The sequence below is a fragment of the Talpa occidentalis genome, unplaced genomic scaffold (assembly GCF_014898055.3).
Source record: "Talpa occidentalis isolate TD23 unplaced genomic scaffold, MPIMG_talOcc4v2.1 talOcc4.9, whole genome shotgun sequence".
In the NCBI taxonomy this organism is placed as follows: Eukaryota; Metazoa; Chordata; class Mammalia; order Eulipotyphla; family Talpidae; genus Talpa; species Talpa occidentalis.
In genome coordinates, this window is record NW_023605305.1 from 85926920 (window position 1) to 85939572 (window position 12653).

General features: G+C 44.9%; 1 protein-coding gene across 4 annotated transcripts in view; it reads right to left on the bottom strand.

The window, feature by feature from the left end:
* Positions 1 to 12653, bottom strand: part of ATP10B (ATPase phospholipid transporting 10B (putative)) — a 342867-nt gene that overhangs the window by 290950 nt on the left and 39264 nt on the right. Inside the window, exon 1 of one of the 4 annotated variants that reach the window (XM_054690975.1) lies at positions 2730 to 2820. The exons of the other annotated variants lie outside the window; for them this stretch is intronic. The gene's annotated coding sequence lies outside the window, so the exon portion shown is untranslated. Of the gene's footprint in view, positions 1 to 2729; positions 2821 to 12653 lie in introns of those variants that run through there. 4 annotated transcript variants of the gene reach the window in all.

The window sequence follows — 12653 nt, forward strand, 5'->3', positions numbered from 1 at the left end:
ACAAGGGTATAGAATAAAATAAGGAATATCTTTTAAAAAAATCATTGAAGGACCAGAAGAACAGATATCAAGTCAGAGGTCTCTGAAATCAGATAGGGATGGGCAGGGCTGATGCCGGCATGGTTAACACACATCATGAGGAAGAACACACAAGCGCAAGAAGGGATCCATAAAAACTACCAGCATGTGAAATCTGCCATATGCTGCCTACTAGCCAAGGAGGAAGCATTGCTAGGCAGGATTCTAGAGCTCCCATATGCAAAGCAAATAGGCTGGGTGTTAATTAAAGTACTTAAGTGGATTCTTGAGATGCCTGCCTGGGACAAGGGAATCCCACAGAGAAGTCTCTTCTACTGAGAGATGCCATTTGGAATGGTGGATTTTCAGACAGTGAAATTCTCTAAAGCCAACACACTTGCCTGTGTGTAATCTCTGCTCCCCTTGTTTTAAGGGCTCGGTACTTGTAAGCAAAAGTTACAGGTTTGCCCTACTCTCTGAAGGGAGACTGTTCCTTGTTGGCATGATTTGGTAGGTTATATTGTAGGTCTGGGAGTGCTCCAATCTTTTTCCATATCAATTTACAGTACTAGCACGCCCAGACCTCTCAATTAATCTGCCCATCCAAACACACAGAAACGTTCCACTTTTGAAGAGTGGGGGAAACTGGCATCTTGCACTGATCTCTGCATCACTGAAGACTCGCCCTGAAGACTCTCCCAGGGCTGGCATCATGCCTGCTGTGCACACCAGCTCAGCCAGGGAGGGCAGTGGGCATCATGCCATGTCACAGAGAGACACAGCAGCAAGGTACTAAGGGACATGCCCACTGTTGCAGCTAATTGTAGACCCCATAGAAACACTTTTGACCCACAGGGGGCTCTTCCAATCCTACAAGAGAATAACAACCAAAGTAGCAAAGGGTGGGAAAGGGTAGCAAAACCTGTTGGGAATTTGAATGGCTAGGCGATGAGCAGGGCTGAGTGTGGCACTCTTGGCTTCCTGGGGGGCCTGGCAGGCCTTTCCGACCCACACCTGTCTGGAGCCCAAGGAGTAAGTGGGGTACATCACAGTCAGTGGTGCTTCCGGAAGCTGGTCAGCAGAGCCAGCCTCACAGTCCCTTGTTGTTTCTCAGGGAACTCAATCCACTGGATGTCATGAAACTTCCCTCCATATTACCCAAAGAATGAAATTAGTGGCCGCTTGAGCACTTGCAATCCGGGTGCTCTTTGCTACTTCGGTCTCCACACCAAGGTGCTTGCCTCTTCCTCAAGGGGACTGAGTGGAGGGTTTGGCTGAGAAGGAGGCAAACTCCTGGTCATGGCATCCTCAGCTCCTTCTACTATCCATTCACTCAATAGATACAAACGGTCTCTGCCATGAGAGGGCAATCAGCTAATCCTGGGGACCCATGGAGTGCAGCGGACAGAAGGCACAGAGGACCCTACCTTCCTGGGACTCACATTCTAGGTTGGGGCGAGAGACAAGAGACTAGAAGACAGAATTTCAGTTTGTGTCAGCATTAAGAAAATTGTCAACACCATGAGGGAGTCTAACTGCAGGTGGGTCCATTTGAGTCTAGGCCCTAGGAAACCCTCTATAATGGGCAACATCTGAGCCAAAACTGATTGAACAAGAGCCAAATACAGGGGAAAAAAACAGGCGACCTCATATGTTCGAAGCGGAGGTGGGGGGAGGCACACGGGAGAGTGGAAAGATCAGAGGTAGCCTGTGTTGTTGGCCCTACATTAGGTGAGGTTGGGGAGCGGAAGAGGGTGGGAGTCACAAGAGACCGGTAAGCCACTTGAGAGGCACAGTGCCCTGGTTCCCCCAACGCATTCTCTTTGCAGAGCTGTCGTGTCCGAGAGCAGCTCCTTTGCTCAACTGCAGACTGAATTCTCAATGGCACAAACCCCACAAATTACATATTGCTGATAATATGGTCTTAATGGCATCCAAATCCATAAGTGGCCATTGAGGCCTGAGAATTAGAGACCAAGGTCCAAATGAGCACTGAGTATGCACCGGAGCTGGAGAAAGCCTTCCTCACCACCTCTGTCTGCTCGAATCTGGAGGAACCTCCATTAAATATGACCTCATCACTGAGAACTCTGAGGCTCACCAATCCTGGTTTGACTCAGTCTACATCCTTGAGCCTCAGTATCCTTATTGGCGACTGTAGATTATATCAACACCTGCCCACAGACTTGCCACAGGATGTAGTGTTTCTGCTTTGCACATTGTAAGTTCTCAATAAACTCTCATTGTTGCTATTTCAGTTACCATCATCAAAAGCCCAACTCCCCATCTTATGCTCTCTTCCCCACACATATTTCTTCAAAATTCTGCAGAACAACTTTGTAAACTTTTGAAAGATACCTTCTAACAGCACAGGGAATGAGCATGACAACGCCTCCAGCCCATGGAAGATGCCAGAACCACATAGAGCAGTCACCACCACTGTCTGCAGTTGCTTTTATGACCCAGGCATTGCATGCATGGGGGCCTGCCAGCATGGGCAGCTGTGCCCCAAACCAACTGGAATAAGGGTTTTGGGACTTGGGGCTGCTGACAGACACAGTCTGGGTCCCCAGGACCCAGACTACCAAGGGCAAGACTAAAGGCAGCAGCCTTACAGCCTCCCTGTGAAGGAGCATCCCTGTCCCAGGTCAGCAAGAGTGGGGAGATTGAGAAAAGACCATCCCCGCCTTAGCATCAGGTGGGGCACTTACCTCCTTCTTGGTACTGCAGGCTTCACAGCTGAGATTGGGAAGCAGCACTTTTGGGGTATTTTGTATTGTGGTGGGGCAGAGCTGCCAGAACCTGAGCTACTAGCACCCTCAGCTAACCCACCCAACGGGAATGACGGTAGTGAGAGAGCTCCCTTCTCTTCACTGGCAGGAGCAGGCCGCCCTAACCCCTTTTAAAAGCTCAGCCTTCCACGCCCCACACCTGAAAATAATTCCTCCGCCTCGCCTCATTTCCTTCTCACCTGCCAGCACAAACCTCCAGCCCCGCCCCTCTGCATCTTCCAGGCTCCCTCTCTGCCCTGCCAGTCTCCACCCTCCTCCTTCCTGGCTCCCTGGCAGTCCTGGCAAAACCGGCTCCCAGCTGAAACAGGAGAGGCCCCCTGGGCTGTGAGCTGGTGGGTGCGGCCTGCTTGCTTCTCACTATGGATTCCAGCCCCTCGGGTGTGTTTTGAGAGGAAGCCCCTGGGATCCTAGGCCACATCTTGGGATTGTGGCCTGGCTGTTCAGCAGTCCTCAGATAACATTGGTTCAATGGTCTTTTTTATAATGTCAGTAAGAAAGACACAATCCAAGCCCATGCTAAACAAAGTATTATTTGAGAACCTGCTTTCCCTATATGTTATGCTGCTTACAGTCTGTTTCTGGGAAACACTGGGCCACATGGAGGACTTTATCAGTTTTCTGGTAATTCACGTGTGAGCAGTAGGACATGGGGGCTGTGATGGCTGCTGCCACAGGTGACTTCAATCCAGGCCAAGGAGGGGCCATGTCTAATGGGGAGGTGACCATACCATACCCTCCCTTAAGTCAAGAGCCCTGCTTTTCTCAGGAGAGATCCAGCAGTGATCCTTATTCTCAAAATGAGGGAGAGAACTTAAGATATGGGTTGAAATCTGCCCCCAGGGCCTAAGTGGTTCCATTCCTTTCTCTTGGAAATGCCACAGAGATGGTAGGGAAACTTTAGCCACACACCACACGTGTTATTAAAATACACTTAGTCATCCCAGCTAGAGGAGGGGCTGCTGAATCCACAGGTGGTCTTAATGAGCTAATTATCCTTGCAAAAGAACAATTTCTGTTCAGATCCCAAATTTGAGTATTTGCATTTCCTTTCCCTGGCCAATTGGTATCCTCTCTCTGCAGCTCAGAGGTCTCCAAATTTTAGGATTCATTGGAATGATCCAGGGTATTAAAAATGCAGATCTTTGCAGGAAACTCTCCAATTCCAGGATGGCTAGAGAATGGATTTTTAAATACATTAAATAGCTTCTGATGTGGGTGGCCTGGCACCCTCACTTGAAGAATACTGCCCGGGCAGAGGTCTCCGTTGTCCATTCCTGGCTGGGCCTTTCTTGCTGCCTGCCTCGAGAAGTAGCTGAGCACCAGCTGTTTTCACTGTCTTCAGTTCCCTTTTCTACCCTGCCTGCAGGAATTTTCCAGCGCACTCTAGTTTCTTCCTCCTCCCTTTAACTCCTAAATGAGCTTTGTCAGGAGACAGTCTGAGCCTCACAGAGCTTCCAGCTTGAGAGCTTAAAAATGATGCCCTTGAACCCTTTCTTTTCACACTAGTAAGCCCTGGCACTGCCCTTGGTCCCTGAGAGACCTGGGCCTCCACTGCTTACTTGTCCCTAAGGCAATCATAGTGCCAGCCCTCCTCTGCCTCACCCAGCCCCAGGGTACCACCATGTCTGGAGAACCCAGCTGCCTGGGCCTCACAATCAATTCTCCCTGCTCCATGGCCAAGTGTAGGGTAAGGAAAAATGTCAGGCTTTTCTGCCCTCCCGCCATCAGGATAGATGATGGATCCTTGCGGTCCTAAATGCATGCCTGATGGCGGCACCTGGAATAGGATGTGGGCATAGGTAGATGGGATTCACCTGGGCTGAGACTGGGCTTTAAAGGGCGGTGTCACCAGAAGCAGCTGAAAGAGAAGCCAAGAGTAGAGAAGCAGAGAGAACACCGGAGAGCCTAGAAAGAGTAAAGACTTGCTGGGGGCTGGGAGGCTTGCCAGCCTCCCGGCCCCCCAGCGCCCCTGCCTGCCGTGTAATCCCAATAAAAAACCTGCAAAAGCCACTGAGGGCTCCAGGACTCCTCCTTAACCTTGTCTGCTAGATCAGAAAACCTGCACTGTGGTCCTTCCTGACCCAAAACCAAGGCAGTATGTATTCTGGTTCCTTATTGCTCGAGTCAAGTTTCATTTTAGAATGAGATTCTTGCACTGGCACCTGCTCCCCAAATGGGGTTATCAGGCAGGAAACTAGATGCACTGTATGTCGATCACTCATGGTAAGACAAGAGCAGCAGGATGCCTTTAATGCAACATGCCTCCGTGTGCCGGACACAGCGAGGGGAGGTGAGAGAGGGCCAAAGGGTGTCCTGAAGTTACTGTTTTTGGCATTTTTGCCCCATGAAATGCATGCTTTCCTGGAGATTGGCAGGGAAGTCACTGAATAGGAAACAATTGGTGAGCGTGCTAGAGGGACGTGCTTAATTTGTCCACAGGAGAAAGCTCTCAGAGCTGCCCAGCCCCACAGTTGCGCAGGTGATGCCTTGTGCTACAATAAATGTTAAAAGAACATGGTCTTGCTTGACTGAGCAATTCCCTCATGCTTCCCCAGCACTCAAACACAAGGCAGCCTAGTGGTTACAGTCTTGACACAAGTTGCTCAGCTTCAAACTCTTCCTGCGCTAGCTCACAGCTGAGTGGTTCTGGACAAAGTGCTGTCCTTTGCCCCATAACAGTAAAGTTCTCAATGCTGTCCAGGGCTCGGGGTTAAAGCTAAATGATATATAATGAAAGCAGGTCCTTGAACATATAACAAACAGGTCTTTAGAGCAGGACCTTTACCCTTGGCTGAATTTTCTCTTTCTCATCAATAATGAAAAGACATTGAAAGAAACATCACGGGTGATTATGCTGTAGGATTTACATCGCAGGATGGATATAAGATGAAATGAACTAATTTGCATAAATTGCTTCTAACAGTGCAAGTGCTTAAATATTACTGTTCAGAGCTCTTGGGCCTTGTCCTCCTGTATCTAGCTGCACTATAAAGACTCCTGTTTTCCTCCCTGAAGACCCATAATGTCTTCCAAATACTTGCTCCTTTTGATTTCTGCTTCAAGGCTCTTAACTCAATGTTCAAGGCACTGTGCTAGGTGCTGGAGGTGACATGAGTGAACAGCCAGCCACTGTCCCCACTATGAAGGAGTTGCCAGTCCATACCATACCAGAGAGTGACTGAACAATTCACATACAAACTGACGTTATGCATGGGGTAAGTTTAAAAAGGAACAGTACCTGGGGCTGAGAAAGCATGTGAAAAGGGATTTGACCTTGGCAAAGGGTTAGAGAAGAACTGGGATGTGAAGGAAATGATGTAGTTAACTATATGGCATGGGGTGGCCTGCGAGAACATTCCAGAAAAAGAAACCATGTACCGCGCATACTGGTTTTCTTGCAGCAACAAATCCCTGACATACCACAGAGGTTGACCACTTGCTTCTGCTGCAGATTGGTTGTGGGTTGGCTCCTCCCTGTCTATGACTCCATAAACTGAAGGAACAGCTCCTACATGGTACAGACTATTCTATAGCAGAAAGAAGGATCAGAATACTGGTAGAAACTTGCCATGACTCTGAAACTTTCTGCCTGGAAGTAGACTTGTCATGTCTGCCAAAGCCCAAAGCCAGTCGTACAAGGATGAAGAGTCTTCAAAGTGGGGGGTATAACAAGTAATGAAGGATGTGCAGGAACATAATTATTTACAGGGAAGATGTGGGGATGAATAATTGCAAAAATAGTATAAACTATTACATTAACACTCTGTGCTAGGGGGTACATGACAAAACTGGGAAAAATGTAATGAGAAATGAAGCTGGAGCCACAAGTGGGGCAACACCCAGCAAGTGCCCTGACCCTTCTTCCATGAACAATGTCTTTCCCCACTCAATGTCTTTCCTTAGCTGCTAGAAAAATTCTTGTCATGTTTTTCAAGTTTTTGAAGTAACAGTCATTAGAGAAAAATTGAAATTGACATAAAGAAAGATATTAAAAAACCCTTTATGAGTCAGAAAGACAGGACTGATAAATATTTTGGTGGTTATATTTCTACAATTTTAGATGCTTTTAAATGTAGATAAAGTATTTTTAAAACCAAAAAGAACTGGATCATATTCTTCATCATTTGTTCAGAATATTTTCAAGTAATTAAATATTCTCCCCATTATCATCATCATATCATGTACCACAATTTAATTAGTCCTCAACTATGGGGCATATAGGTTTGTGTAATTTTTCCATTTTGTAAAAATTCTGCAGTGGGATACTTAGATTTAGCAACATCAATATCTTTACCTAGATGTGCATTTCTTTTAAAGATTATGACAAATTTAAAGGCCACAGATGCACATTGCCAGTTATTCCACAAGAAAAGTTATAGCAAATCTCACACATTGCCAACACACTCTGTTGATAATTATCTTATATTGCCAATTTAATCAGTGGAAGATATTGTCTTATTTTTATTTTGCATTTGTTTGATAATTAAGGACAGACTTTATTTCCTGTAATTCCCAGTGCTTTCATTAGAGAGACCAACTTGATTAAAAATTGGCCCTTCCAGATCTTCTGATTAGAATACACTTCTGTTTGTTTTTTTTTTTTTCCCCTGCAAATAACTCTTTGTCCCTTATATCTCATTGCAAGATATCGTAGGCTTCCTACAAGGAAACTTCCCTGACCATCTCCTTAAATGGAGCTATCTGTGGGGATATTGCCAGTTGGGTCTACATATATGGCCGATGACATGGCTCATGCCCCCGAATGGAGACAGTGCCCTTCTGTGACTCTCTATCATCCTCCTACAGCGTGTCGCTCTGTGTGCTGCCTGTATTCTGGTCTCTGCATCAATAGTTGTAAGTGATCCTAAGAAAAGGCATTCTGGCATGATGGGTGGGTAATGTTGAGTTGATGGATGACTGCACTGCTGAGCCTTGCACGTGCCTCTATCAATAACAAATGGTGGCCAAAAAAAAGGTCATTATGAATGCTACTCAGGATCTCCTTTTGAGATTGGACTCTTAACACCAATTTTTCAACTTTCATGATGGAGGATTGCCTCTAGGGCATCCTGATGTGACAGGAACCCAATGACTTTATGTCCTGATATATTCTTTTCCTCATAGCCACAGTCAAAGAACTTCTATTCATTCCATTTGTGGCTTTCACTTTATTTTTATTTAGAATTTGAGGGTTTTTTCCTCCTGTTACAGGTTGTGCTAATGTCTTGTCATGCCAGTGTAGTGATATTAACTCTGCTTTCCTGTTCCCCTTCTCTTGTTATTGGGGGGACAAGTCTGGCAACAAGAGAATGCCATTATCAGCAGAGCATTCAACTCCATGATTGAGGAATGCGGAAGAAAGGTGGCGCCTGTTGACACAGCCTTGCTTCCTGGGGTGAAGGATTAAATCTCAGGCCTCAGATGAACTGGGTTTAGGGTGACTTATCTCTACACTGGCATTACTCTAAAACTGGCCTTGCTTTATCTCGGATCTGTCACTCCCTTGCTCACTTGCCCCCTGGCTGGAAGGAGCTGGACTAAAATCTCTCCTGTCTTTGTCCTATCATGTCACACCCTCTACGCTCATTCTGGGCCACTAACCCCAGAAGTCTTTTTCAGGTTATTCTCTCCTATAGCTCCACACAGTCCTGTCAGTGACTAGAATGGTTATATGAGAGGAGGCCCACCTGCCTTCCCTCCATGTATCACGATTATCAGCTGGCATTCCAGTCTCATATACAGTCAAACATACCTTCTCCTCACCACTCCCTCCATTTCCCAGAGGTTATCTATGTCTCCAAAGAGATAGTGGCCATCTCCTAGTAGCAGCGACATTTTGGTTTTTAACCACTGCTCTCCAAATCAAGCCAAGGTACACCTAAACAGGTGTTCTCTGCATGACTTACTTAATTAAAACTATTCCCTGGAGGCCCTTGAAATACCAGAGGAAGAGAGCAAAGCTCACAGATTTAATTTTGAGTAACTCCTTTATTAAAATGGAAGGAAACACAATCTGCCTACTTGAACTCAAAAGACTGCATTAAAAATCTGCCAGCAAATGAAGAGAACTTTCAGTCAATTGCTGTTTCCAGAGCATGGTGTAAAGACCACTTACATTGGGATAACACGGGCAACCTGGGAAAAATTCAAGTTCTGGGTTCTACAGCAGATCTACTGACCCCTCAGAGGGTGGATCCTGGGATCCACATTTTAACATACACCATCCAAGAAAATTTCTATGTACAAAAAAGTTTGAGAATCAGTAGAAGACTTAGTGATATTCTGATGGGAGCGAGAGTCTGGATGTACTATTGACTGTTCTTCCTTATTATTTTGATGCCCCAAGTGCCTGCCGGCTTTGTATTACTGAGCTGAAGGAGACCTCTGCAGAGAGATCTACCCAATTTATTTATTGAGCTATGACTGACATGTAAATTAGATCATATTCAGGTGTACAACATAATGGTTGGACACATATATTGTGAAATGATCACAATAAGTGAAGTTAATATTGACCACCACACAGTTACTCTTTTTTTCTTGTGATAAGAGCTCCTAAAATCTACTCAAATCACAAATACACAATAAAGTCTTGTTAATTAGAATGCCCATGCTGTATGTGACAACCCCAGGACTTATTTATGCCTGGAAATTTCTACTTTCTGACCCCCTTCACCTATTTTGTCTCCTTCTTACTTCCTGCCTCTGGTAATGACCAATCTGTTCTCTATGAATATGACTTTTTAAAATTTCAAGTTCCGCATAGAAATGAGACCATCTGGTATTTGTTTTTCTCTGACTTGATTTAGCATAATGCCTTCAAAGTCCGCCCATCCATGTTGTCAAAAATGACAGGATTTCCTTTTTTTGGCTGAATAATATTCCATTGTGTGTGGGTTGTGTGTGTGTGTTTGTGTAAGAGAAAAGAGAAAGTGAGAGAGAAAGAAACATTTTCTTTTTATCCATTCATCCATCAGTGGACACTTAGATTGTTTCCAAGTATTGGTTAGTGTAAATAATGTTGCAATGAATTTGGAGGTACAGATGACTTTTTGAGTTCGTATCGACATTTACTTCAGATGAAAACCCAAAAGTGGAATTATTGAATATTTCAGATAGTTCCTTAAGAGGGGAAGTAACATTCTCTGTCTCTTTTCGCATTTCTAATCATCAGGTCATCATCCTAAGGACATCTGCCCTGTGAGAACTTGAAACCTGCATAGTTCCCTGAATCTACCATCATCCAGAAATGATTTTCAGGGATTCACTGGAACTCACAGGCTGGAGAAGCAGCCTGGATATTGTGGGACTCTCTCCTCATATCCAGCCAGCAGTCCTAACAATCATGCATTTTCCTTATTCTGTTCCAGTAACCAAAATACAACACATTTTGTGGACTGGAAGAAACCAGAAGGTCAAACAGATTAATCTTCATTCATAATAAATACACATTATGCTGAAGGAAGATCTGCATTTTTTTAAAAATCAGTTACAGGGGAGGTCATGCTTGGTTGGCCAAGAGCAAAGTAGGCAACAACATCCATTTATTCCTTCACCCCCTGTGCCCAGTGTGAACTCACAGTCACAGGAACTCAAATAAACACAGTTCCAACACAGAAGATGACATGCAAGTGGAAATACCTAAGAGGATAAGCCACTGAGGTTTGGGAGCTGAGTTGCTGTCTTGACTAGGACATGAAGGTTTCATAGACACTGTCGGTGGGGAGTGGGCCAGAAGAGGAGGAAGGAGGAGGAAAGTTTCTCAGCAGAAGGAACCACACGTGAAGAGTATATTATAGGGTCAGGTGAGCTAGTTCCTGTAACTGTTCCTAATCCATCTCTATTCATGGGGGTACCCAGACCAAGACTGAGATGCAAATACACTTCAGTCCATATGTTCAAAGGCCTCACTAGTGCAATATATCACCATCATAAGAAGCATCACCATTATTACACTATTACTATATAGCCAATAGGATCATAGGCTTTGTCAATGCATCTATGTATTCAGAATTGGGAGAAAGGAGAATCCTGTACTCCTCTTCTGGGGTTCACTTCTGATACCCCCCACATAAAAGGGAGTCTGATATACTGTAATGTATTTAGAGGTCAGAAATAGGCAATACCTCAAAGAAGTCGAAGACGTAAGGAGCCAGGAAAGCTAGCGTTCAGTTTTTATTTATTTTCTTTAAAGATTTTGTTTTTAAAATGCTATTATTGAGAGAAGTTTCCCTGACATCCAACTCTAGGCTGTCTCTCATTAAACTGTAATAGCACCCTCTAAACTGCAAGTCTAATTGGAGTAAAGGTTGTTTGTCTAACTACTGCTTCCCCAGAGCCAACCCCAGTTACTTGCTGAATGAATGAATGATGGGAATAGAGGGGGCCCCATGCTCATTGGAGGGCTTCTCTGGGCTCTGTGTCTTTCCTACCATTGCCAAAGCTCAGAGTCTGGTTGCACTCCCTCTCAACTAGAAATGTAGCCCTTTGGAAAGATACAAAGCTTATTGTTATGGTTGGCTCCCAGGATGTATCTGTAGACGACTCTTTTACAAAATTTACTTATAGATGAGATGCAGCGGTTAATGGTTAGGCGGTACAGCCTGGAGAGTATTTTTTATAAGATGCTTTACGTGGGCCTCCCCGTTGGCGCAGTGGTTGAGCGCTGGGTTGTGAAGCTGCCCGCAGCCTCTGCGGCGCCTGTTCGATCCCCGGATGCTCCCCGGCCACCAGAGGAGGGTCCCACATGGCGCGCAGACCTCTCCTGCCGCCCGCTGCTCCCCTCAGCAGTGTACTTCGGTCCTTCTGCCTGCTCTGCTCCCCGCTCTGGCTCTGGTGAAGTCTCTCACCCTCCCGCACTTCTGACTGTACCCAGTGCTTGTATCAATAAATAAATAAATCTTAAAAAAAAAAAAAAGAAAGAGATGTGAAAACTTTATCTTAAAGAAAAAAGGAAAAAGATGCTTTACATGTCATAAGCCAAAATATGCCATTGGAATCAATGATGGGAAAGTGACACCACATTTTTCAGATCCAAAGACTTGGGAATTGACTGTTTCCTAATCTACCATCCAGCGCTCTGAGACTACACAGGAGAGCAGTAGGTAAAAGTGAGGATTTTAATCAAAGAGCTGATGAATTCAAAGTACCCCAAGAAATTTCCTGAACTCCTTGAGCATCAGAGCATCCTTCTCTATGGAGGCTGGAGACATCTTCATTTTCTATATGGGAAAATAGAGATCCTGCAAAGTAAGTGTGGCTTTCCCATCAAAACTTTCCATTAGTGGCAGAGAGGGTGTCTTTAGTCATAAACCTGCTTTTTCTACCATGCTTTGCTTCTTTCCTATGAGTCTTTCTTCTCTATGTTAAACTAAGTAATCATCTTCTACTAAAAATCAAAGATGAGCTACCACATTAAGCTGTCTTTCTTCAGTTTCCCCCACTTGGAATCATGTCCTTCATAATAACACACAGCCTACAGCAGATTTCCCCCTGTTACTTCCCCTTTGGGTTTCCTTTTAGCCAACATGGCCTATTTCACTTGTGATGATCATTTCCATCATGGCATCCTGGCAGCCTATAGCGAAACAACAGGCGGGAAAATCAAGTACAAAAGGCTCCTGTGAAGACCTGAATTTTCAAAGAACAAGGAAACATTTCCATTCTCTGATTCTTGTTCATTTTTCTAAGATCAATGCATTTAGATATATAAAATATAACACTCAGCTTGAGCAACTGCTCATTTATGAGGCTTTGGACACCAGTGACCCAGACGTGTTTGTTGAAAATCAAATGACTAGTGTTCTCTTTACTCTCAATCTTTCCTAGTCCTAGTGTGAATTC